The sequence below is a fragment of the Anser anser genome, assembly GCF_964211835.1.
Source record: "Anser anser genome assembly, chromosome: 2".
Classification (NCBI taxonomy): domain Eukaryota; kingdom Metazoa; phylum Chordata; class Aves; order Anseriformes; family Anatidae; genus Anser; species Anser anser.
In genome coordinates this window covers 9,928,226-9,955,040 of record NC_139721.1, presented here as the reverse complement: position 1 = coordinate 9,955,040, position 26,815 = coordinate 9,928,226, and the positions used below count along the sequence as shown (strand labels likewise).

Genomic DNA, 26,815 nt, shown 5'->3' with positions numbered 1-26,815 from the left:
AGGCACCCAAATGGAGCAACTGCTGAAGCTCCATGGCACCCAGCTGCAGGGGATAAGCAGCACTTCCCAAATACATATGGTAAATCAATGCCTGTTATTTCACATTTCAGCTCACGAGAAATCTCCCTATGAACCTTGCATATGTCACCACTGATCCCCCCTTCCCCTCCTCTTCCATTACTGTTGCTGGGATTTGCTCTTTTTGTGTCTGGCTGATTCAAAAATGCAAACTGAAGTTGCACTGCAAATTAACCGCTGCAGCAACCGCTGCAGCTTTTTCCTGTTCCAAAATTAAGGAGAGTTTGCCATCTAGAGGGCAAGCAAGACAGAAATTTTGATCCATGCTGGAGAGCAGCCTTCAATTTGAGGAGAGACAGCTCAGTATTACAAACTGGGCAGCACAGCAACGACAGACTTGCACCAAATAAAGTAGAGAGCTAGTGGTTGCTTTCTGGCGGAGTCTGGGAAGAATAGTCATTTTCTTATCTAAATCGTGCAAGCTGAAATAGTCAGACAGTTTAATTAAGCTCAGCAGATCAATAGCATTCACATTCAGCAGAGCAAAAACCTTGCCAGAGACCGTACTTTTGAGGCCAGTCAGCTTCACTGTGCATGCAGGCAGAGCCAGGATTATAACCAGCAATGGGTAAATACTCATCTCCAATGCAACCAAGTGTTGTCTGCAAATAGCTGCTGAACCCCAGATCTTCACCCCATAACAGTGGAAGCTTTCCATTTTTTGCACCCAAATTACACAAAAAATGAATTACTTTTTTCCAGTCCTACTTCCTCTCCTTCCCCAGCTGACTATATTTTCTTCATGATAGATGTCAAACTGCACTAGGAGTCTCTTTTTTCCCTGGGAAAACTATGTTTCCCTCCCCTTTCCTTTGTTTCCCTTTCCCTTTCAGTGTTTTCTGATGTTAAAATGCTCTATTCTGGAAAGCCCTGAGCTATGCTCCCATCCATGCAGTGTCTCTGCACTTCACTTGGCAATAATCTTGCTCCCTCAGGGAGGAAGGACTAGATTACCTCCAAAGCTCCCTTCCGCCCACCATTTCTGGGATTCTCTGGAGACAGACAGAGCCAGGAGCAGTCCCTGCCCCGTATAATACACCATTAAACATCTTGGCCCCATTCTGCACTGGGTTCATGGGTCTGCGACCTGGGGATGGTGGTTCAATCAGGCTGCAAGGCAGCTGAGAGGCACCAAAAGGCACCAAACTGTTGAATGAGCATCACTTTTATAAATTAATACTACACTAACTGTTTAGGAATGATGGAAAAGGCATCACAAGGCAGAGACCTCTGAGCATTTAACAGTTTTGAATGCTTATTAGAGCCTATGTCAGCCACTTGGACACCAGGGTATTGGAAAGAGAGGCTTGCACACCAGCAGACAACCCGTCCTTCATACAGGTTCCAGCTGTGTCCTGTGTCATTTCCCTGAGGTTTTAACCTGATGATTTTGCAAATTTGTTTTTGCTTTCCCTCTCTCTCCTGGCACTAGGTTCTCAATACGCTTACGGGCTACTGCGGGCACTGCTGTCATGACCCGTGCAGTACTAATGAAACCATCTGCTGGGTCAACCTGTCACTTTACGTGCCAGTCCAGGATGTGACTGCATGAGATCACACAGGAACAGCAGCTACAGGCCTCACAGCAATGCCTTCATGTGATGTCAGGAGGCCGCTAAGCTACAGGAGGAGTTCTTTAACTGGATGAGACACTAAGCTGCTGTTAGGAACGCTTGTGACCTCTGAAGATCACAGGCTGCTTTCTCTAACGAAAAAGCTTAAGTTCGAGGTCCCATTTCTCATCGGGGAAATGTAAATTTTGCCTCCGTTTGCTTTCAGATAGCACAGTAAGCTGCCTTCTGAAGTGTATCCAAGGCCTCCTCTAGCTTATAAAATGTGTCCAGGGACAACTACATGAGATAACAATATAGCTATTTAGATTTTTTTTCCACCCAATACCTTTTGGGCTTGGGTGCTTGAGTGAATTCAGGCAGTTAATCATGCTACTGATTATCAGCTAAGCCACAGTAATGGCCAGTGCCTGACGGTGCATGTGTCCTTAGCATAATGTAGCTGCAAAGTAAATTGTGATAGCCTAGATCCTAACGAAAATGAAATCCACTGTAGAGACAGTTTAAACTCACACATTTCTCACTGGGTCAAGCTTAAGGCATGCACATGGTCACTTACCAGGTTTCATATCATGGGCATCTTCAGTAACCTGGTTATTTCCTCCTGCGTGCTTAGACCTGGGAACTTATCCATTTAGAACAGTGATGTAAGAGAGGATTAAACTGGTGGTAATTGTTCTGCATAAAGGGCTTGCACAGCTTTAGCTCTGTCTATGCATAACCTTAACTGGATACATGGCAAATTCATTGGAAGTCTTTTAAACCGAGACTGAATTAGTGTCTCTAAAAATACACAGACACTCAAAGAGAAACTATGAGCCCAGTGTAGAAAGTTCGGGGTGAGCGTCTTTCACCCATGTGACACAGAAGGTCAGCCTAGATGGCCACAGTGAACCTCTGTTGACACTAAAACCTGTGAAGCTCTGAGTCCCTGTGGTTCAGTAAGGTATAACTCACTGCCTGTGCCAGCTCTGCCTTCTCACCCCCCTGGCATCTGGCCAGCTGAGGCTGCAGGTCTCACAGTAGGGTTTTAGGGCAAACGAATGGGAAAACCTGACTGCTTAGCAGAACAAAAGTAAAACACATCAACTTCCACTCCCTGACGCACGGGTATGTGGAGTATTAAAGGCATTTGAACCACAATCCCCACTCAGATCAGCTTGTGCATCCCCTCTGGACAGCAGAGCAGAATTCCCATTTCTTGCTGCATTGGTGGCTTGCTCAGCAGCAGCATGTTTACACTCCCTAAACCCAAACTCCAGTACTATTATGTCCGTATTGCCCATCCCTGCTCCAGAGAATTCCCCATGTTTAGTCTGAAGTTTCTGCACTGGAACAGCTTATGTAGGAGGTAGCTGCTATATGTCACAGAAATACATCCATAGAAATGAGCATTTTCCAAATTTTACAGTAGAAGACAGTGGCTGGGAAAGTATTCTGATGTTTTGGATTTAAAGGAATTTTCTTATTACTACGAACATTAAACTTTACTAGGATTATGAAGGGAACTTATTTTCTGAGTTTCAGCTGGTATTTTGCAATTTTACCCTCCAGCCTACTTTTTTTTTTTATTATTGAAACTTCTAGAATATACACTTTCTGTTCAGCTTTTGCAACTTCCTGCATGAATGAAATATCCCCTACCCCTGACCAAAAAACCCTTCAACATCTCTTTCAGAAATTCACTTCAGCAAATGTAACATCCTCACCAGAAGGAAACACAAGCTATAAAACATGCTGCAGCCTTCCTTTCTGTCTGGCTTGCCTCAGACTTCATTCATAAAAAGAGAGAGAGAGAGGGAGAATGAGAAAAAGTGACAGTTGATTCAGAAAGTTGTAAGATGTAAACACTCGTCCACAAATGATGCATGGATGGTTAGTGTTGCATATCTTTGGGGACAACATAGCCCTGTCTTTCAAACTTGTCAAATCCTAACGGCCATTGTTATCAGCATGCAGAAGCTTCCAAATTCCTACCTGTCACTGAAATTCTTAGAAAATGAGAAACCATAACAGGCTGAGAAAATATAACTGTGATCTGTCCTGTCCTGCTGCTGCCTGGGACCCCAGCACTTGCCCCCAAGTGTAATGCTTACTCAGCAGAGCCATCTTATTGATATCCTCAGGACTTCTAGTTTCTTTAAGCGTTCACAAGGTCGGATGGGCAAGTAAATTTCTCACTCTTTCCAAAGTCTGCAGACACGTCGGTGATTTTTTTATCCCTAAGTCACTCCTGTGATATTTGCATTGCAGTGGCAGCTCTAGTGGTCTTCCACAAAGCTCAAGCTCCTGCTGTACTGACCACTACTGAAACACTCTATGTGACAGAGAAAGAAAGCACAGTTATTATTAACTCTTCTAATTAGTATTATTATTGCTTCCACTTTACAAAAGTGAATGAGGGAAGAGCAGCCTTCATTTTCCGTCCTGCTCAGGATCAGTGAAGTGAAAGTTTGCCAAGCACCCAGGGTCAGAACAGGGATGAAACCTTTCACCCTCCTGGGACAGCAAAAAAAAAAAAAAAAAAAAAAAAAAGCCACTTTCCCCAAGAATTGCAAAGCTTTTTGAGACCTATCCTAATGTCGTTAGCCAGCAGATCGGTTCAATTACTTTTCACGGGTGTGCTGGAAGCAGGGAGGCATCCAGCCCTGGGGTGCGAGCAACGACTCCCCAGATCCTTTCTCCCACTGCTCCCCAGCTATATCCGTCCCTGGCCTGGGCAGCTCCAAATAGAAAAGAATTCCTGGCACAAAGTGCATGGGGAGCAGTGGCCGCCCCACACGGGCTGCTGCAAAGCTTTCCTGCAGCCTCCCGGCCGCTGGCCCTGCCTTTTGAATGGGCTCCGTGTCAGCAGGCGGCAGGAATTCGGGGAATGCTAAACTGCAGGGCAGTCCACTTGGGAGGATTAAGGCACATGACTCGCAGACAGGAGCGATAGCCCTGAAGGCCAAGCCCTACAATGAGCGGTTTCTCCCCAGGCCCCCCCACAAGCAAGCGGCTGCTGCCCTGGCCAGCAGGGAGGAAGCAGGACTTGCATCGAGAGCTTCCTACTTTTCATTGAGAAAAACAAGAGCGTGGCCACTCTCTGATAGATCCTCTCCCGCCCCAGGCAGAAGACGGGGCTGGGAGATGGGTAGGGACAGGGGAGGCATTTCTTCAATGAATTCAGTTTCCCACTGCGTGTAAAGGTTACTTCCCTCCGTCACCTAGCTGGATCCTGTCACAAGCTTCCCACTCTGAATGAAAAGCAGAAACTGCCTTTCTGAACGAAACCACTTCTCACTTTGCCGTGTTTTAGTGGCCAGGAGCCCCACGCTGCCACAGCCCCGCTGTAGCGCTTTTGAGCATTAAAATTCCTGCGTCTTTGTCAGAGGCGGTTGTGAGAACGTATCTGGGAGCTGTTTGTGTGTTTTGCTGCTAAAAGTGTCTGTCGTGACATGCAGGCTTTGCACTGCATGCTGCGTTGGAGGCCAGGTTTGCTGGGTGAGGCCATGCTGCATGCATCCTCTAAACCACACAGTGGAAGAATGTGGCCTGGTACCTCTCCCTCACTCTTTCTTGATAAATCCCACAGGTCCTCTGCATGAACCTGAAGTCAGATGTCTGAAGCGTACCCCAAGAGGTCTCCTCCGTGCCCCCAAAAGCACAGGGGACCCCAGAAGCAGCCCCAAGCTGGCCCTTCCTCATGTGCCAGCTTCCAAGAGCTTCCCAGCAGGGAGGAAACCCCCTCTTACCTGATAATAGCACCCAAAATATTTCCTGTGACCATGTTTATTAACACACGGCATGCATCATGGGCCAGCTGTAGGTACTGCCTTCAGTCTGAGAAGCTCTCACATGATTATGAGGTGACCATGAAGAAAGCAACATGATCAACCACTCTGGTCCTCTCAATTGTAGAATACCTTGAGGGGCAGAGGGGGGGTCGTTTCTGCTTACCTTTTCCTGTTCCTTAAGATTTGATTCATGGAGCATTTTCAACAAAAAACATATCGATGCAAAAATTCCTAATTGCCTGCTCCTGCACTGCCAGTGGGACAGGCAGAGGACAGGCATGAGGAGCCCCCCCTTGCTCTGCTGTTTCTGACCCATTGTATCAGGGTACCCCCGAAATAAAAAATGTCTGATCCTGCTTGTTTTCACATCACCTCACATCCAGTAACTGCGAATTAATCATTCCCTATTTTGCCCCATGCAAATAAAAGCAAATTCAGCCTCCATATATTCCTTGGAGATGTTCTGTTACGAATAGTCATTTGTGGGATAAATAATTGATTGTAATTAAAGCTGTATACTGAAGAGAGGAAGTTTCACAGCTCTCCTTTCTTCTTAAAGCCTTGGTATCCAACGCTGAGTACCAGCTGGAGTAAATACACCGGAAGTTTAGCATAGCTGGCCTTATCTGTGTTGTGCAGAACTGGATAACTTCACGTTTGTAAGCTAACACCCAGATCTTGTGCTTGCCTGAGAATACATAACCGTACAGCTTGCCAGATAAGCTACTGCGTTTGGAGATGATAATGCGTGCACAAAGTGTGACGATGCATGTCCACGTGTTAAATTCCATTCACAAATTATTAAAATATTGTTTATGAAGTGGAGGAACTGCTGTGCTAGATCAGATCAAAAGTCCAGCAGCCCCATTTGCTGTCCTGAACTTTAGCCCTGGCAGATTAAGGGGAGGATTGAAGGAAGAGATTAAGCTCTAAGAAAGAGAATAGAACAGGTTATGCAGAGAATGATCCCTTTCCCACCAATTAGCTAATAATGGCCTTCCTGAGATCATTGTATTAAATAGATGTCACTATACTCCTCCTCCAAGAGTTATCTAAACCCTTTTTTAAAGAAAACTCCTTTACTTTTTTGGCCTCTATGGCATTCTTTGGCAGTGAGTTCCAATGCTCAGTTCTGAACCTCATGAAAACAATGTTTTGGGTTTTTTTTTTTCCTTGCTTGAAATGTAAGCTCATGACTTGACAGCCCCACGCTGCAAAAGGAGAAACAGTAAAGGGAACTCACCGGAGGAGGTGCCAGCGCTAATTGAACCAAATGGCCCAAGATAGCACGAAGGTACAAAGATGGGCAAGGGTTTCACTGGGGGAGCAAAACAGATTTCCATTTGCAGCCCCTTAATTTATGGACTTTATGTCCCAGAACTGTGGGGCTGAGGCAGGCAGGAGCTTTTGGCTGTGCAGATGGTCTAAATGTCTCCATAGGTAGCTTAACCTGCCACTTTGAGCTCACTAAGCTGACCACGAAGTCCTGGCCTTCCTTGCTGCTCCCCAAAATCTGCAGAGTCAAAACCTATGCTTAGGGGTGGTTACAGGCAGGCCAGGAACAGGCAGACCTGCTTCTCTTGGTGGCAAAGCTGGCTGCTGCTAGCTTACAGCAAGCTTGCTCGACTCCTGGGCACTGTCTCCTTGGTGGTATGTCCTTTGACCACAGAGCAGCTTAACATGAGGCCCCTGCGTCACCCCACAGGAACAAATACACAGATGCTGGAAGCCCTCCTGACGGACGCATGATCTGAGCAGAGGCACTCACTGCTTCCCTCCCCCTTGCTTTCTCTCCAGCAGAGCTTTTCCTCAGATCTTCAGAACTGCATTTTGAGCAGTTAATATACTTATTAGGAAATAACTGCTCTTTATTGGCACTGAATGAACCTCTTAGCCTGGCTGAGACTTGGGAATGTAACATGTCATTTGCAAAGCTGTCCCGAGAGAGCACAGGCAGATTACAAAAATATGCCTTGTATTCAGTCCGTTTAAATGAGTAAAATGACAGCAGTAGGATTATGCATCGAATTTACATGCTGAATAGTCACACTTAGAGACCTGACAAATTGCTTTGGAAAATGAAATATTACCTCAGAGCAGGGACACTACCGAGTGTGCTCCATAGGAAAAACAGCAGAGTAGGAGGAAAACTGCACATACCAAGATAACCTTATCTGCTTCGCATGAATTGCATAGTTTTAAGAATGGTGATTTACAGGTATACAGGGCGCAGTCCCTCTGCTGCAAGTGAGCCAACTCCCAGCTTTGAGATAGTAAAAGTAAACAGGCAAATTCATTCCTATTTAAATTATATCCACTGATCTGAATTAGGTTTAATAAGCACGGGGATCTAGTTACACAATTGTTCCTGTCCGTTAAAAAAACAACCCTCGTGATAGCTGACATTTTTAATTCAGCCCATGAACATTTAAAACAATACCCCACATATTGCTTCATAGGGCTAAAATACGCTGTTACACACTCTGTGTATAACCCATGCTGGGTCTGCAGTAATTCAATCTACACTCCCTTTTGGTATGAAATACGCCATGTGATATCATCAGCCTGGAATAACACCGGTGACTAGTCAATGACACCATGTATCTAATCTCCACGCATTTCTCGTCAGAAAACAAAACCTAACAGCATGCCCATCTCCATTTAGGAAAACAGCCACTGAATCCACTGAGACACGGTGGTGCCCCGAGTCACAATCCTGACATTTCTTTCCAAGAAAAATGGTTAAAAGCAAAGGTTAACTACTGAGTCAGATGCTTGACTTTGCTAAGATGTTGGTCCCAGGCCTTTGTCCTTTTTCACAAAAAGTCCAACTCTGATCTCATTCAGAGGAGTTGCATCCATGTAGCTTCCCTGGCTTGGTTTCAATTACTCCAGTTGTGATGGAAATGAGAACAGGGTCAGGATGAGGGAAAAGACTGATGGTTCAGACAAAGGGCTGGTGAAATGACAGGAGAAAATTATGTCAAAGCTCTCCCCTCCTTTTTTGATGTAGGTTAACAGAAGGGCTAAAAGGCTTGTCCAGCTCCCCTAGCCAGCAATGGAAGATCACAGTGCCACCACAGTTGAACTCAGAAATCTTTCTCCTGTTGCACACAGAAAGCCAAAGAAATTAAAATGAAGATATTTATTTACAAAGCACCCTCAAGAGCTGACATGATTGACAGCGCAGTACAGAAAGGTGCCAACTCATGAATCAATTGAATTTTCTTGCTGCACAGCAGTTCAGAGCAGGTCTGGAGGAGTGCAAAGGGAGGTTGGGGCTTGCTGGGGCAACAGCTCCCTCTAATGATGGCTGTGAGTTATTCCCAAGCAAGGAGAGAGCCTTGCTTCAATTTAGGAAATGTGTCAAGAAGATCCAAAGGGAGCAGTTCCCCTCCCCGTAATCTGGCACCCAGATGGAGTGGGAACCTTCATTTACTGGTCAGTCTTTACTGACAACCAGCAATAAAGAGTATTTTAACAGGAGGAACAGATTAGGAGTTGAACTGCTCTAGTCACACACATTCAATTTTTACTGCAGCCCTACCAGATAGGGCTGACTTTCAGGCACTGATTAGAAGCCACCCATTTATCCACAAACACACACACACAAAAAAATAATGATAATAATAAGCATATATAGGCATCAGCAACAAGGCTGCCTGTGAAATGACAGAAAAACTGACTAAAATTGATTGCTACTGTGGTTGCATTGAAGGAATGACCACTGCATAAATTGGAGAGGTTTTTCTGACCAGGCTATGCTGTTTTTTGGCCCAGCTGCCAAAAAATATTCCAACTTCAGTAAATGCTCTTTTTTTTTTTTTTTTTTCCGCCTGTTGATCTCTGCCTGTAGTACTTTAGGGCTTGATCTCAGATCTACAGAAATCAGCAAAAGTATTTCTAGTGGCCTCAGGGTTGACACTTCTTCATTCACGTGGCCAGGGAGGAATACAACAAACAGGTAGAGCCTGAGTTAGTGCTGTGATTGAGGAAGCCTCAAATTACTTATCACATGCACAAGAGGTTCATTGAGTTTTAGCCTCTGTTTCACTAATGACTTGGGTATTTTACAAGGCTCCTTTTCTGAGAGACTTTTGAACTTTTACCCTCTTGCACTATCATATTTCCCAACTGCAGAACACTATTTAATTTTGTCTATACTGGTAAATGCTGTATGATGACCACCAATAATTTAGGTGATCTGGGGATCATCCCACATGCCTGTAGTATGTGCAGTTAGGATGACTAAATCAAGAAACTTTTTTCCTTAAAGTTTTCTTCTCAGTCAACCAAGAAAGCCACTTAAGGGCAGTCTACACACAGCAACTGCACTCCTTAATCTGGTGCCAAAAGCGAGCTGAGATTAATTTGGATTGCACAGTGTGGTGTCCACTGCTGTAGAGCACATGGGGTCCTTTACCACAGACCATGGTGGAAAAAAAGTCTGTGGCTGTGGTCTGGCAGACCATTGCACCTCGCACCCCTTGGACACCAACATTTCACACCCCTTGTGCTGGACACCATCCACTGGAGATCATCCTGCCCTGCCAGCTAAATTTTTCTGCAAACACCCCAAAACAAAAAGCTCTCCTACCTGCTCCATTTCCTGAGCAACCGCTGCCTGAGTTGAAGACTTATGAAATCCAAAAATGCTAAAAATAGTCTCCAGAAAAAAAAAAAAAAAAGAAAAAAAAAGTGACCTCCACCTTGGAACAGATCTTCTAATAGAAATTTTGACTGTATAGAGACTGCAGAAGTAGGGATTTAATTAGAATTAGTAAATTGCCTAGAAATAAATTAATTGCGGGGCATGAGGAGAATGCTTGCTCCTAAGAAGTGTGGAAGCCTCTGATTACCATTTAAGTGTTCCCTTTTTAGTTAATTTGCAGCATGTGAAGATTTTTTTTCCACATTTCAAGAGAAAAAAAAATAAATATATAATAACTAAATACCAGCTTTCAACATCTAAATACCTGGTTTCCAACTGCATGTCTCCTGCTGGGGCTTACCTCTGGAAACTGGCATGTAAGCATCAGCCTTACATATAATAGTGCATAGCCCTACAGATCTCAAAGGAGAGAATAGTTTTTAATGACCTGTGCAACAAATCCCTGAAAGCGCAAGGTCAGACTACATGCTAACAGGACTTTGTGTTTGTAAAATCAATGAATCCTAGAAAATGTGACCACATCAGTCACGTAGTACAGCTAATTGATCACATGTTTACCTTGCACACCATTCAGGAAATCAGACACAGCTGCGGTGAGCATCACTGCACAGAAGACTCCTGCAGAGAAGGCAAAAGAGTCAACATCTTCCGGCTGTCCCTAACAAATGGCAAAACTTTCAGTAGGCATTTCTGTGGAGGTAAGAGGAAAACGAGAAAAAACAATGAGTGGAGAATGTAAATACCAGGCAGTCAAAGTGTAAAAGGGAGCTGTTTTCAACAAACCATGTTTTGACTGGAGTTCTGGGAGGGAAGACATCATGTACTTTGAAGCCATCACATTATCACAAAGAGCAACTGAAAATCAACCCACAATTATTGCAGCTATTTTGAATCATTCACCTTAGTAATTCATCTCCAGCCTCTCTATAGAAGGTTTATGTGGAGGTGACAGCCCTGCAAGACTCATGTTTACCATTTCTGCTAACATTTGCCATATTCTACTGTATATATTCAGTATTGAGCAGTTCTGCCATCCTAAAAAAAAAAAAAAGAGAAACAGGGCTTCAGTGCAGACTGCACTCAGTATTACCACTGCCCGGTTGAGACCATTGAACTATGAAAAATGTGAGAGCATCCTTCCTTTCTTCTGAACTGAAGGCACTGCAAAGGTCATATAATACACTTCTCTATCACTGAAGCAAAATATCAAGGTCCAGAACAGTGGCTAATATTAATATTTACTTTTCATTTCATAAGCAAAAAAATCATATCATAACCTCCATAGTTTAGAAGAAACAATTTGTTAATTCTGCCTCATGTTGAACGTCTACCTTCCTATACTGTTCTGTGGACCATCTTTGAGTTTAGTCTATCTAGCAGTCTGCTTGGGATCCAACCAGAAATAGTTTGTGCATATCACCAGCTTCATAACATTTTTCCCTGTGTGTAGGCCCATATACTGTGGTACCTCTGGTGTAACTGGGGCAGTAAGTCACCATCGAGAAGGAAGAACCACATCCCAATGGGCACAGCATCAGAGCATCCCAGCCAAGGGGAGGAAAGGAGGTCAGCACAGCACTGGAGTTTACAGATATTCCCAAAAGGCTGAGCCACAGGGCATGGACGTGGCAGGTTGCAGGTTAGACATGCCCAAAAGAAAGATTATTACAACAAGAATCAGGGCAGATTTGCCTCATTATGGGGCCTGATTGCTGGAGGGGTCAGCACCGTTGAGGGCTGTTTGTCTTCTCTGCAGCGAAAGTGCTCTCCTAGGCGTGCTGTGGAGCTGGGCCCACTGTGGCAATGACAGCTCCTCAACGTTTATAAGCGCTTTTAAGAGACCAGCCCAGCAATGCCAAATCACTTGTCCAGCTCTGCTGCAGACAAAATAAAATAGCTCTAGTAAGATAAGCATATCCTGGAAGGCTGGGATTTTCCAGCAGAGAGGGCCAAGTCTCTGTTGGTGGCAATTGGCACGGTTGTGCTCGACTCCACGGACAGGTGCCAAATGACCATAGCAGAGATTTTGGCAGTGGAACAGCAGTTGTAACAAATGACTCTGTGAAGCCTTGTGTGCACTTCAGCTAAAGTATTCCAGCCCTCCCTGACCCTCCAAAGCTCTCCAGAAGTGTGGGATTGTGCTTATCAGCATGATGAGCCAGCAAAAAGACCATCAAGAAAGCTCACCTCCATCCTCAGTTGTGTGAAAGCAGCACACACAGTGAGGAGGAACTCCAGCTACCTTTCCAGATGGCTGTCATCGCTCTGGCTCCTAAGACACCAGCCCAGGGGAATGAACCACACATCTGGACCAGGCTCCTCGTGGGGGAAGGTTGGCACAGTGATGGCTGCCACAGCTGAGAACAATAAAACTACGAGTGGCTTTTGTTCTGGTTGCAATCTGAGAGGGCTCCCAGACAGTTATTCTCTTCCATCCATCTGGGAAATCAGTATTACAATAATCACAGTGAGTCACAGCCAGGTCTAGGCTCATGAAGGGACATTAAAGAAGCTGCAGCACTTATGGTGGCATATGGCTTGTGCTTGGGCTGATGTGTTGAAGGAAAACATTCAAGCACAGGAAGTTCTGGCTGAATATGAGAGGGCACTTCTTTACTGTGAGGTGACAGAGCACTGGAACAGGTTGCCCAGAGAGGTTGTGGAGTCTCCTTCTCCGGAGATATCCAAAACTCACCTGGATGCCATCCTGCGCAAGGTGCTCTAGGCCATCCTGCGCAAGGTGCTCTAGGTCATCCTGCTCAGCAGGGGAGCTGGTCTAGATGATCTCCAGAGGTCCCTTCTGACCTCAACCATTCTGGGATTCTGTGATTCTGTGAATAGCAACGCCATTCTGACAACATATTGCTAGTGTGGCCTACTCCTGATACAGCATTGTTCTGACATCTCCCATGCCCACATGTTGTCTATGCCAAATTGCTTCTTTCGTTAAATCCCCCTGCAACTGGACTTTGTGTGTCACCAGATTCCCACAGATGATTGGCTTGAAAGTCCTGGATTGGCAAAAGACGTGCAGGACCAAGCCAAATTTTGCCTCTGCCTGGCTGAAATGTTCAGCTGATGCTAAATTTGCCTGGCAGACTGGGAAGTAGGGAAGGGAGCAGGAGTCAGGCTTGTCAGCACTTGGCCATTTCATGTGCTCACCCTGCTAGGTCAATCCTTAACTGGGTCATGCTGAAGAGTACAAAAATTACGTGGAGGTGTACCCTTGTGTGGGTAAAGCATGGTGGCCCTCCACCAGTTAGTAGTCCCTGATGCTTTACAACCAAATAATGTATATTCTGCATCCCAAGTATACTCAAAACCTGAATATTCCTGGGATTTCCCAGGTGCCTGGTAACAACTTCAGCTTTCTACCTAGTCTCAGCTGTCTGCTCCCAGCACCCAGTGAAGGCCAAGACTACATATAATAACTCTCAGTGTGATTTTATTGTATTTTCTTTAATTAATCTCTGCAAAGAGTTAAAGGCCAATCTTGCCCCTGGAACCAAGTCATTAGCTGGCAACCCAAACTTCACAGAAAGGAGCAACATTACAGTGGTAATGAAAACAAGACAAAACCAAAAAACTGTGAACATTTTTATTGCCGCTGGAGCCATCAGCATCCACAGAGCATACACAGAGCTGTCAGCAATGCCTCTCTTCATTTGGGACCCAGTCAAAACAAAGCTTCAAGTCAAATTTCTTGCCTGACCATTACATCAAGTTTTAGTTTCATTCTCAGTCATGGCCTGCCACTGATTACATTATGAAATTCATTAGGGAGGAGAAAATTGCAGTTATTTCCTTGACGGAGCTGAGTGGTGCTATTACAGAATAGCCAGGAGCAACCAGGGAAAACATGCCCATTTGAGGTTGGTGTAATCCCACCAGGATCACAGCCAAGCAGTCACAGGACAAAGCTGCAATGTGAGAGATGCACTGACAGATCACAGGGCAACTTTGAGAAAAGGAGGATGTTTTGCAAGACCTGAACTTTGGAGTCAGATTGAGAAACAAATGTACATAAAGGCCTCAAGGAAACTGAAAGAGTGAGACACCAAGTACACTACAAAGGTTTTCCTGCTGTAGCTGTGCTATAATAGAAGAAGCTGGCAGCATCTTTTATTGTTATTAGTGATTAATTAGGAAACATGCCATTTCATATCACCCAATTCCCACCTCACTGTCATTAACTGGTTCATTGCTTATCCTTCTCACAGCAAAGGTAATGTCAGAGCAATAATATAAATGTACAGGGGCTGCTCATTTTTTTTCCCAGAAAGTATTAAATGGAAGAAGGTGCCAAGATCTCCATCACAGACTACCATCTCACACACTAGCAAAGAAACAAATAATAAATAAAAAAAATCTCAAGGGAAGCTGTGTTTCATTCCCACAGAGTGGTTGTGATTGTGCGCAGGTAGTTTTCACAAGGCAATGGTTTTCTTTGTGGGAATAATTTGAACAATTTCCCACAGAAAGGAGAGCCACTGTGCCGGAAAGTTCGAAGCCGTAGGCTGAGGACCCCACATTCACAGTATGAAATGTGCCTGCACCAGTCCTGACTGCCTTGGATAAGAGCGCAGTGTAATTCTCACAAACCACAACTGACAAGGTGCACTGGAAGATTGGAGGGAACTTGTTTCTTCTGTTAGTAACCACAGGAGTTTCTTGTGGTCGATAGTTCTGAGAACAGGAAGCTGGACAAGCCGTAGGTACGGGAGATTCTCGCTGCCTTTTGGGTTACCCACCCAGCCAGAGCCCAACTGATTAGGAGGGTATCGGAGTTACATAATGGTATTTCTGGGCTGCTTTACTGTAAAGATGTGGGGGGGCCTCTTTAAAGCGAGGGGTGGGGGTTGTAAATAGCAAAACCGCAAGAAATTGAATTTAAATGGTAGTGTAATTTCACAAATTTGTGTAATACATAGCATATAATAAACTCACATATATAAGTAAAATATTACAAGTCAGTATCTAAAACCTACTGAATTTATTAGTGTATTTAGATTGAGAATTATGCTTTTAAAATGCTTATAAAATTGCTTTGTATCCCTAGGGATCCATCTCTCCTAACATCAGACATCTGAAATATTGACATCTGTCTCTGAGCTAATCTCTGAGAGCTCCAGAAAGAAAAATAAAAAAATAAATAAAAAGCCCACAGAAAGAAATAGACACTTTTAATATGTTCTCAGGATGACACTTTTAGACAGTATGCATCAAATTGTTCTCTGGTCTCCAATGGCTATCAAAAGTGTGTGTTTACTAGACCAGGTGTAGATATCTGTGTTTTAGACTCCTATATTTACCCACAGGAAGCCCATTCCAAATGTCCTAACAAGTTTTATAACAGCATAATAATGGTAACTTTCAACAACATTTTAATGGGAGCTGATTCAGCTTCCCTTAGGAAGCACTTTTCAGGTTTTTGTCATTGTAGAAGGCATCAGCCACCTCCAAATTCCTCATCAAATGGATGAGTTGTGAAGGATGAATTCAACAAAGGCCACCGAATTCATGTTTTATCAGGCCAACAGGTGTTGGAAGGCATTACCCTCCTTCCCAGTGGAGGTACGGCATATCATTTTCACAGCAAGGCTGTGATGTTACTCAGGTGGTTTTGCAAACACAGTGGTTTTCTATGTGGCAGAACCGCAATCAACTTACCATGAAAATGACCATGAAGTATCAGACTATCTGAAAACGTCAGAGGAGAGTCAGGTTTCATACTCATTCGTGCCTCCTGAGACCAAGTGTGGCAACAGTTTCAGCATAATCCTTTTTCTCTTTCTTTCTTTCTTTCTTTCTTTCTTTCTTTCTTTCTTTCTTTCTTTCTTTCTTTCTTTCTTTCTTTCTTTCTTTCTTTCTTTCTTTCTTTTTCTTTTCTTTCTTTCTTTCTTTCTTTCTTTCTTTCTTTCTTTCTTTCTTTCTTTCTTTCTCTTTCTTTCATTCTTTCATTCTTTCTTTCTTTCTTTCTCTCTCTCTCTCTTTCTCCCTTTCTCTCTCTCTTTTTTCTCTCTCTCTCTCTCTCTTTTTCTTTCTCTCTTTCTCTCTTTCTCTCTCTCTCTCTTTCTTTCTTTCTTTTTTCTTTTTTTTTTTTTCAAATAGGGAACTATTTTAAAAATACACATATTTTCAGATGAGCACCCAACTTCTTAAACCAGGGCTATAAGTTCTCCAGTGTGCCTCTTTCCTGTTAGATTCTTCATTCTAAAGGAAATTCGAGGCTTCTTCTATATAGCTGCTCCAGCATTAAAATCGTGTATGTATTTCAGATGGCAACATTCATTAGACACTATCAACTCACATCAGTTTGGAGGAAAACCTCCATAACTTCACTGGAGGTGGGAAATATAACAGAAAAACTGCAATTGTTTGGAGGTTTTGTATCATAATACTTAGAGACAAAACAGTTCTCCTCTGAGCTCAAAAGCTATTGAAGAGATTTTCTTGACACACTCTAAAATGATTTATTGCAGGTCAGAGGGCAATCACAAGAGAAAAAGATCAATCACACAGGAAGAGATAAGTTTTTCCCTTGATCTCTCTCTCTTTCTCTCTCTCTTGAGCAAACATCTCACTTGTATGATTTTAAAGATTACTTCAGGATTCTAATTTCTGCAGTGATCATATATTTTGGAGCTTGCTTAGATAAGTCAGTTTATGTCAGAAGAGGTGAGTTCATTGCTCTGACCTTACAAAAGCAAAAATCCATCCTACTCACTGTAGCAAATATTCAGCTGAGGTGCTATTGTGAATACAGTAGTGTTAGTGACTGGTAAAAGTTCTCTGGGGATGTAGACAAAAATATAACCTAGTCTGCAGTACTCTGAAAACACAACCCAATGGGATTCTCATAGAGCTACATATTATAGCCCCACAGATGCCACACCAATTCATCATGATTAATGTTATCACAGGCAATCCCAAGGGTTGTGGTAATGATTGGCCACTTTTCATGAAGAGCTGTGAAATGGCTTTTTTGCTCTGCACGCTAGACACAGAAATCATTTAAGTGCAATAGATTGAGCAAAGCCGATTACCTTCACCTACAAAGCGTGCAAATGTTTTCTTTCTCTCTACTATTAACGTAGAATACTGTCCTTCCATTTCTCAGGGAATTAGCCATGCAGAACCCATTGCCTGTCAGGAGAATAGCATGGCTGATGCCTCAACAGCCATACTCAAAACATATCTCTACTTGGTAATTTATATTTATAGTACCGGCACACTGCAAGTCTCATATGAACAGAGGTTACAATGATTTTGCATTCATTGCAGTAACCTCAACAATTGGGATTGCTTTTATTAACCAAATATTATCTGCATAGCTGTAGTGTCTAAAAGTCATGAACAGAACTGTAGGTGAACTCTTCAAGAGACAAAACCTACTCCAAACTGTTCTGAACTCAAGTCCACAGAAGAGCCATGGTATGGAAGGTGTTGCAGAAGTCATGACAATGACCTACCAGCAGTCACAAACAGAAACAGCCACATAACAGCTGACTGTAGCAGTGAAGTAGGTCTAATTTGGCAGTGTTGCTTCTGGTTGTGCTTCTTTTTCCCACTCTTTTCCCATGCTGGACATCTGGTGCTATGCTCTTCCTGGCACAGCTCAGGTCTCAGGAAACACAGTTGAGAGTGTGCAAAGCAAGTTCTGGACACTCTGATGCATAAACACTTTTCTAGAGATGGATACATGGTGAGATTCACCACCAATGATAATCAAGCCTGCCTGCTTGCACAAGCACAAGCCTGCTTCAAGCTCTCCTCCCAGATCCATAAAGGATCCCCTTCGCTTTTGGCCCATACAACACTCAAGCTAAGCAAGCCAGAAGTAATCTCATTGATTTCATTAAGATGAGCTGATACTAGATGTATAAACCTGGATTACTAAAACTACTTTATGCAATTAAATACCACTTTTCGATAGTGTCATTAAAGTCTCCACTATTTTTGCCCAAGGTAATATGTGGAACATACTCATTGGAGTAACATCTGACATGGAGTGAAATCACAACCTCACAAAAAGAGTAAAAAATAGAGAATTGTTAAGCAAACCAGAATTTGATCCAAAGGTTTCACTGATGCTCATCCAGAAAAGATTTCCAGGTCCACTCTGGCAGACTGGACATCCTCCAAAGAGCACAAGGCATTCTCCAAAATGGCTGTTGGACTACAAGAACTAGGAGTCATGGTGTTAAATGTTATTGCTTATGGTGTAGACATATACACCTGAGCACTTTGCTCTGGGCTCCCTGCTAAGCTGATGGAGAGCTGATCAACACACTATATGCTCTTTAGGGTGCAATACAGCTCAGCCTAGACCCTCCAAATCTGCTAGACAAATCTCATCCTGAACTCTATTGACTTTATTGACACATCTCCAAGGACTGTCACAGAAGTCTACAGCCAGCCAGCTTGTCTGCAGATAACCTACTCTGGTTTGAGTCTTGGTGAAAGATGGAATGGCCAAGTGAAAGGAAGACCACATGAATGCTGTTTTCCAAGAATTTGCTTTCCCCTACTCCCCTCAAAAACCAAAGTTATTGTGTTACTAGAAGCTAGGAAGGATTGAGCCAACACTCATTATTGCTCTTCATATTGCTCTAACAAGATGGAAAATGTATCCCATGAGTTTCTATTGTATAGTGTATCCACAACTGTCTTTACAGCCACTGCTCTCAGTGTCTTATTTTCTTCATGATAAATCATTACAGCCTTCCAGGAATGTTTCTTATTACTAGATTTTATTATTATTATTATTATTATTATGTCTGCTGGAAAATAGCTGTGTAAATAATTTATCCTCTCAGATTTTCAGTAATGAAATAAATAATTCAACATAAGCTAGTTAAAGACTTACCTCCTCCATCTCCTTCAGATTTCTTCTGAAAACTGTCTCCCTCCTAAACCTCAGCCGAATTAATTACATGATTTAACAACTGTCCAGGTTCAATGGCATTGGTCTTGCACTTGTACTTTTGCAATTTATTTTCTCCAGGCTATCTATATATCAGTAACATATGTGTATAACCAATTAGCTAAACTTGTCAGTAGAACGGAGCTATTTCTATCTCTTCCTGTCACCCTTGATATTTGGGTCACTCTATCACGAGCCACCTTGGTCACCAAAGTCAGATACACCACTTGTTTTATCTGGATCAAACTTCTCAGCTCCCAGTGGAGTGTAGAGCCTGAGAGCTGAGTCTAAATATCCTTGGACTCAGTGGAAGTAACACTGAACAGATTGCATACAACCAAGAGCATTAGATTCAAGATGTGCTAAATTCAGCTCCACATTTGTGACAATATGCTACATCATCAAGAGAAGCTACCTGTGTTTTTTCCTATTAACAAGATCTGTAATTTGTCATGCATAATTTGCAGCTGTAATGAAACTACAGCAAAGTCTGTCCACATCCTTCAGTGGCCATAATCACCCAAATGTGGTGCTGCTGCTCTTTCAGTGCTTGGCTTTTTGAACACAGAACATGTCCTTTGACAACACATCTATAGTGATACAGCCATTCCCCTTTGTGGATGGTTAGTTAAGGGAAAACTGGAGCGATTTTTTCAATATAAAATTACATTAATATAATTTCTCTAGTATTACTTGATGTACAACAGGTAGCAAGAGTGAAAACACATAGGGAGGGAAGAGAGCAGAGAGCCAAATTAGTCACAGCCCAAGAGGAGCCCCTGCTGATCACTGGAGGGATTGCAGAGAGTGAGAGACAATTCAATTCTCACCAAGCCAGGAAGAGAAAATGTGTTAATGTGAATTAAAAAGAAACAGAAAAGATTTTTTTTTTTTTTAAAGGGAGGGGGGGGAATAAAAAGAGTAAGGTTCTAAAACAGTTGGGAAATGAAAGACTAAAATGGATTCACCCCAATATGCTTTCAATTTCAGTTGGTTTTGCAACGGATTTTTTTATTCTTTGAAATATCTGAAAAGCATTTTGTCCAAGTGCATTTTTTATGAGCCATAACCAAGAAAATATATGTGCTCCTGTGGTTTATCTTTATTCACCTCCATTAATCACACAAGATAAATATTATTCATCAGACAGACACAATAGACTGAAAGATTGGCATGAACTTTTGATAATTTCATACTGACTTGGTAAAACTAAAGAAAACATCACTTGTATGTAATGATTTCATTTCCTTTTTGTTTGTTTGTTTGTTTGTTTGTTTTTAATATACTGTTTTTTGAATATTCTGTATTTCTCTTTCCACCTCTTACTTCTAACACATCTTTTGTATTTCATTATAATTCTTCATGAGCAGATCTGAAAGCTTCTGAGGGCAGATTTTCCCAGATTTCCAAGCATGGAACTTGATCTTCACTCTCAGGTGGTCCTCCAGGGACAGCTAATTTTACATACAGGCAGCATAATCCCGATTCTATTTGCTTAGGACTCACACCATTCTGACAATGCAGGTAAAATAGATTGGTTATGGGTTTATCCAGTCTGTCTGAAAACAAAGGGAGGTGCAATTGTGCTTGCATTTTTAGTGTCTAAGGTCAAAAATTAAATCTGTGCCACAGGAGAGAATAAAGCCTGGTTTCCTTTTCACAGGGCTCAGCTCCCCCATAGGGCCACAAGCAGTGTGTGACTGACTCTTGTTCCTAAGGAACAGGGATATGCCTGTTCTGTCCACAGACCTTCCAATGCCTCAAGGATCTTCAAAGCAAATTGATGGACTGGAAGCAGTGGTGTTCTTCAGCATCCCCCACGTCTCACAACAGCTTCACACATATACAGGTTTGTAATCCAGATGCAAAGGGCCTCATCTCTTTCTGCATGCACTTGCTTACATACAACCTGTTCCACCTAAACTTCATTGTTCATACAAATCACTTATACATAATGACGTAAATCATACTACCATCCACTGATCAAAAACTACACGATGCTTAGGGACATGCAGTGTATAGTTTAGGAAAAACTAGCAGGAGACTACAGTTAGTGAACGCAGGGATTGTACCCAGACATAAATACATGCAACATCACCAGCTCTTCTATTCAATGAAGTCCATCTTAATGTAGAAAGGAATAAAGATGGACAGCAAAAGACATCAAAACCTATATAGAGTATATAACAGTTTAACATTCAATCAGATGTTTGATTTAAGGCCCAAGAAGTGTTAAAATTTAGTAATAATCTGGGTAGGGTGGCCAATAGCATCAACAATTGCACCCTACCTAGTGCCTGGAGAGAAAAAAGTAGAGAAGATAGCCTGGCCTTCCTGATTTCTTTGCTAATGTGCAATCTATGGCATTCAGATTTTCCTGACACACAGCTATGGGACCTTCTTTCTAAGAGGTATGACATGCCCTCACAGACCCATCATCAAAATGGATGATCTTTGCTTCTCACACGGCTCTTGCTATGCATGCCCCTACACAAAGTAAAAGATAAAGTTGCAGATGTGAAGCAGAGCACCCATCTTCTCTTGGCAAAAGAGGGGTGTCTATGGGAGGAGAATACGTACTACAACTTAGCCAGGATGCAGAAACTTGATGTATCTGTTCTTCTGCAAAATGCAAAGAGATCTTTCACAAACATGAATAGTCAGAGCTCTTTTTTATCTCTGGTATGTTAGCTGGGAACTCCATCAGGTTTATACTTTCAGTGCCAGTCAGTGCAGGAAGAATGCTCCTGCTAAATCACTCTCCCCCTCCCAGAATCTCCTCTGTCATTCCCCAGAGACCAGAGCCTTACCTCACTTGACTTAACTTAGATTTATATCTTCTGATAGTAGTGTGTGTGCAAACACATAAAGTTGATAGAGTTTAATAGCTCAAAACATTTTTTTTCCGAAATGTGTTTGATTGGTCACATCATTGATTGCACACTACACCAAACAACAGCATTAAAAAGACTCTCTGCCTGTGCAAGGACTGGCATTCTGTTTCAGTGATGGTATCGTCTGCACCAAACCTTTTCAACATTTTGCAGAGTTACTACGCCATTTTTATAAGGTTGGAACATACTGGCAAATTTTTGTCAAAACAATCTGGATTTGGGAGCTTTAATTCAGAGAAGGAAAAATATAAAAACCAAACAAATTTACTTGTAAAATTATACAAAATTCAATTAATTTTTCCTTCAGGTAAAATTAAAAAGTTTATTGAAAATTAAAGTTAAAAGGTTTCATTGTAGAAAAAAACTTGAAATTTCACAAGAGAATTTTTTCAGAATGATATACCATATTACCACTGCTCACATATCACAATACAAGAAAAAAAAAATGCTGAAAGGTATGGTCACTTTTCAATCTAGATTTTTAAACCAGTAAGAATAACCAGCTGATCTCCCTTAGGTCAGTGTCACATATATGTATACTGCAATTAATTACTTTGCTACTTTGTCATCACATTTGTCATCACGTCACCTCAAAGCAGACGTCAGCCTTTCCTGGGGAAAGGCAGTTCCAAGTTTTCCCCAGCACAGATGTTGGTCAAACATGTCTGCTTGAACTTGTGTCCTCCAGCTTCCTGGACCATTGCTGGAAAGGAAGAGCAGGCTGGTTCCTAGTCAATATCAGGGGACCGTGACCTCACCTGTGAAAATGGAGGTAATACTTCCCTTGTGCCAAATTTAGATTTACAGAGAGGCATCTGCTAGAGAGATCTGTCACGGCAAGCAGAGGTTAAGGTTAAAACCAGCAGATAAAAGGTAAAACAGAGGCCATTCTCCTACATAGGCACATAGGGACTTATTGATGGGGACAGCCTAGAGGGTTTTGAGCTCATGTTAAGATTGGCCAGCACAATGTGATAGCCTACTTCATCTGAGACTGCTGCAAAACACCATCAGACGCCCGCTCTCACCAGAGATAAGGCATAATCCAAAGTTTCAACATAAATCTCAAAGAGCTTCTTCCCAAGGTAAGATGAGCATGCTTCAATGAGCCACCACCGCAGTGCAGAGCAGAATGCTGAGGGCAAGGAAATGAGTTGCACAATCCCAGGGCTTACTTCATGTGGCCAGAGTCTAGTGGGAAGTGCCATTTTGATCTAGAAACTACTTTTATTTACATTGTCACTTGCTGATACGGCCGTGCAACTGAGCACTGACCAGAGCCACCCAGCAGTCTTGACAAAGTTGTATGTTGTTGGAAAGTCTTAAGCAAACTGGAAAAGCTCAGACAAAAAAAAAAAAAAAAACTGTCTCAGAAAGTCAGATATAACGTGTAAAGGCCTGGGAGAGGGAATTCTCTGGAGGTGGGTGCACACTCACACACTCACATTGCTACTAACAACAGTACAGCTGTTCTTTGTTCTTGTTGAAGTACGAAGAAAGTATGTTTATGGATAGCTGTAATTAATGTACAACTCCAGCTGTTTAAAAGGGAACTTGGAATTACCTCGCATATTCTCAATGTGTTGCTCCTTAAGAAACAGCTGAACCTGGACGTCCTTACCCACAGGAGAGCCAGAGGTTAGTGTACTCAGAGCTAGTCAAACAAATGTGAATTAAGGTCACCTTAACTCCAAATGGGAGCTTCTGTCCTGGCATTTAGTTCCACTTAACAAATCCATTTCCGTTTCAGACCTTTCTTAGGCTTAAATTCACATCCTCATCTCCTGATATCCTGCGGTTAGGGTGGAGATAGGAAGAACTCATTAGCCTCAGTGAGTGAAATGCCACTGAACCACAACCTTCTTTATCCTATTTTTCCAAATTTAAAAACAAGCAGAGATGCACAGTGAACCAGCTCCAGATTTATCCAAAAGCTGCCTCTATGTTAACAGGTAAATGTGTGACCCTTGCTCACTTTATTTGTGAGCAACAGCTTTGGTTTCCAGCCAGCAGTAGGCATGTGAGCTTTTCACATGATCCGTTACTTATTTACAGTATTAGAAATGCATTATTATACATACATCTCAAAATGAGTCTGAACTCTCACAACCTCCTTACCCTGCTACACAGTTATTTGCTTGAGAGCATTTCATTCTCTCCCCCTTCCACCTGCTCAAAGCTGAATAAAGAAACAAACACCAAACACTCAGTAGAGAACATTAAATTTACATTGACCTTCAAATGAGTTCACCCTAGCCCTAGCAAAGTCATCTGGCCCCTCAGTATCCTGGGATTGCAGACCGACTAGGCGGAGTTATGGGGTTAGCTCAGCATCCCCTTATTTACCTGATGTCAGCTTAGCATAAGGCAGGGGAACAAGCTCAGGCCCAAAGAGATGCCATGAGAAGGGTGAAACACTGAGCACCTTGATGCCCATTCCTACACTGAGTTATTACATACATAAAGCCCAGCACAGATTTAATTACAGACTTGCAGTACAGGTGATGAGATACAGAAAAACAAAAGTGTGTAACTGTCAAAGCAGGGATGTGGAGTTCACAGGTAAAAAAAAAAAAAAATGGGAAGGTGATGAATATCACAGATCAATATGTTTGTCATTGACACTTCCACAAGCACAGCAAAGCATTGTGCTTTTTCTGTAGGAGAGGTGCCCTTTATCATGGGCTGGAAGCACACATTAGTTGCCTTATAACACCCGCTCTAAAATCTTTTTCAAGTGCTCACCACTTTCTCAAAACTTATACTATGTCAGCCTAATCAATGAAAAACTGAAAAAGCTGACCAACACCTTGCAAATAAGGAGTAAAAGTACAAACAAGCAAACAAACAAACAAACAAGCCACACATGAAAACTCTTCTCTCGTTACTAGCAGATTTTTGTCATTTTATTTAGAAAATTCTGGGAACAAACGTGCAATATGCTGAATTTGCAACTCTAAATGGTACTGGAGATGGAGGTAATTACAAATGAGTTGTACCTAGAAACAGAGAACAAAACAAAACAAAACAAAACAAAACAAAGAAACAGAGCAAAGGACACAGAGCTGAGAAGGCCCCAAAATGCTCTCAACCCCCACTAAGTGATTGGATCAAGTTAGAAGACTGCCCCTTCATGAAGGCAAGCAAAGACACCAAAAAGGGTGACTAAAGGCAGCCTTTTCATCAGAAAAGAACAAACCATATTTGATAATGTGCATACAAATGAAGACCAAGCTAGTGATGAGATGATCAAGACATCTGAAAAATGTCATCATTCTAGACAGAACAACATTTTTGAGAGAGACCTTATGATGGTGACTATATATCATATGAGAACTCAAAAAGATGAGAAAAAATGCTGTTGAGGCTTTGAGAACAGAGTTGTGACTGTTGAATCAACTGTGTCATTTGGATGGCTTATGGAATCCTTAATTTGAGATAAAAAATGTAACGGAGAGCCAAAACCAAGAGCAAGATTGCAGAAAATATTCTGACTTCAATTTGGAAATGGCAATTAGAGCATAAGTGGAGAACATCACTTGCAGATTGAAAGCTCTGAAGGAAAGCAGGTCTCGTTCAATGGATTGAGTTACTCAAAGGAGCAAGTTGAAGAAAATTAAAATCTCAAAAAAGAACAGGCTTCATATGAAAGTTTGAAGGAAGGAGCATGAAAGACTTCATAAAAAGTGGAAGAGGACACAGACCACATTGATTTCTAGACTTCAGACAGAGCCACTATAGTTTGTAATATCTAGAATAATTTTGCAAATGCCTGCTGAAAAACTGAATCATCTAGGTTGGAAAAGACCTCCAAGATCACTGAGTCCAACCTCTGACCTAACACTAAGTCCTCCACTAAACCATATCGCTAAGCTCTACATTTAAATGTCTTTTAAAGACCTCCAAGGATGATGACTCAATCACTTCCCTGGGCAGCCCATTCCAATGCCTAACAATCCTTTTGGTAAAGAAGTTTTTCCTAATATCCAACCTAAACCTCCCCTGGCGCAACTTTAGCCCATCCCCTCTCACCCTGTCACCAGGCACGTGGGAGAACAGACCAACCCCCACCTCGCTACAGCCTCCTTTAAGGTACCTATAGAGAGCGATGAGGTCGCCCCTGAGGCTCCTCTTCTCCAGGCTGAACAATCCCAGCTCCCTCAGCCGCTCCTCGTAAGACTTGTTCTCCAGACCCCTCAACAACTTCATTGCCCTTCTCTGGACTCACTCGAGCACCTCGATGTCCTCCTTGTAGCGAGGGGCCCAAAAAGACAGAATTTACCAAAGTTGGTGTAAAGTACATTACCTCTACATGAGCAAGCATGATTTATTGTGGGAGAGATTCAAGAACTATCAAAATGGAACAGATCTTCACCTCTAACACTGCCAGATCCCTTGTTAGTTTTAGTTTGAGTGTTACTACACAGATCAGTGTGATACCTGATTTATGATACAGAGTGTGAAGACAGACCCAGTCCCACCTATGCTTAGCTCAGACGGGGGACAAGTCACTCTTAAAGAGGTGCCATGCAGGTGTGATGGGACACTCACCACACCGCAGAGAGGAACTGCCCAGACCCTTCTCTGCAAGTATACTACCCAAAAAAACCAATATCTTTGCTTTGAGTAGCAGCTTCACTTTTTAAATTAAGAAAACTCACCTTGGAAGGACAGATCAATACTTACCCACAAGCCTTCCCTGCTCTTCCTGGAGTCCCTAAGGAGGTTTTTCTGTTCCTTCATGAGGCCATAGTCTTGGAACATGCTGCAACCTTGAAAACACCACAGCCTCTGTATCCATCTGTGCCCTGGGTTGCTCCGAAAGGAAAGGAGAAGGAAGGAGTCCAGGGATGGGAATGACATTCAGCCAGTCTGCATAGCAGATCATAAGTATATGT

The 26,815-nt window shown here is 42.6% G+C and overlaps 1 long non-coding RNA gene across 6 annotated transcripts in view; it reads right to left on the bottom strand.

Annotated features, from left to right (window-relative positions):
- Positions 1-26,815, bottom strand: part of LOC310894529 — a 114,682-nt gene that overhangs the window by 29,672 nt on the left and 58,195 nt on the right. For 3 of the 6 annotated variants that reach the window (XR_014579987.1, XR_014579988.1, XR_014579989.1), the window contains exon 2: positions 1-26,815. This exon is cut by the window's left edge. This is a non-coding gene — a long non-coding RNA (uncharacterized lncRNA). The other 3 variants (XR_014579985.1, XR_014579990.1, XR_014579986.1) reach the window with 3 other exon arrangements.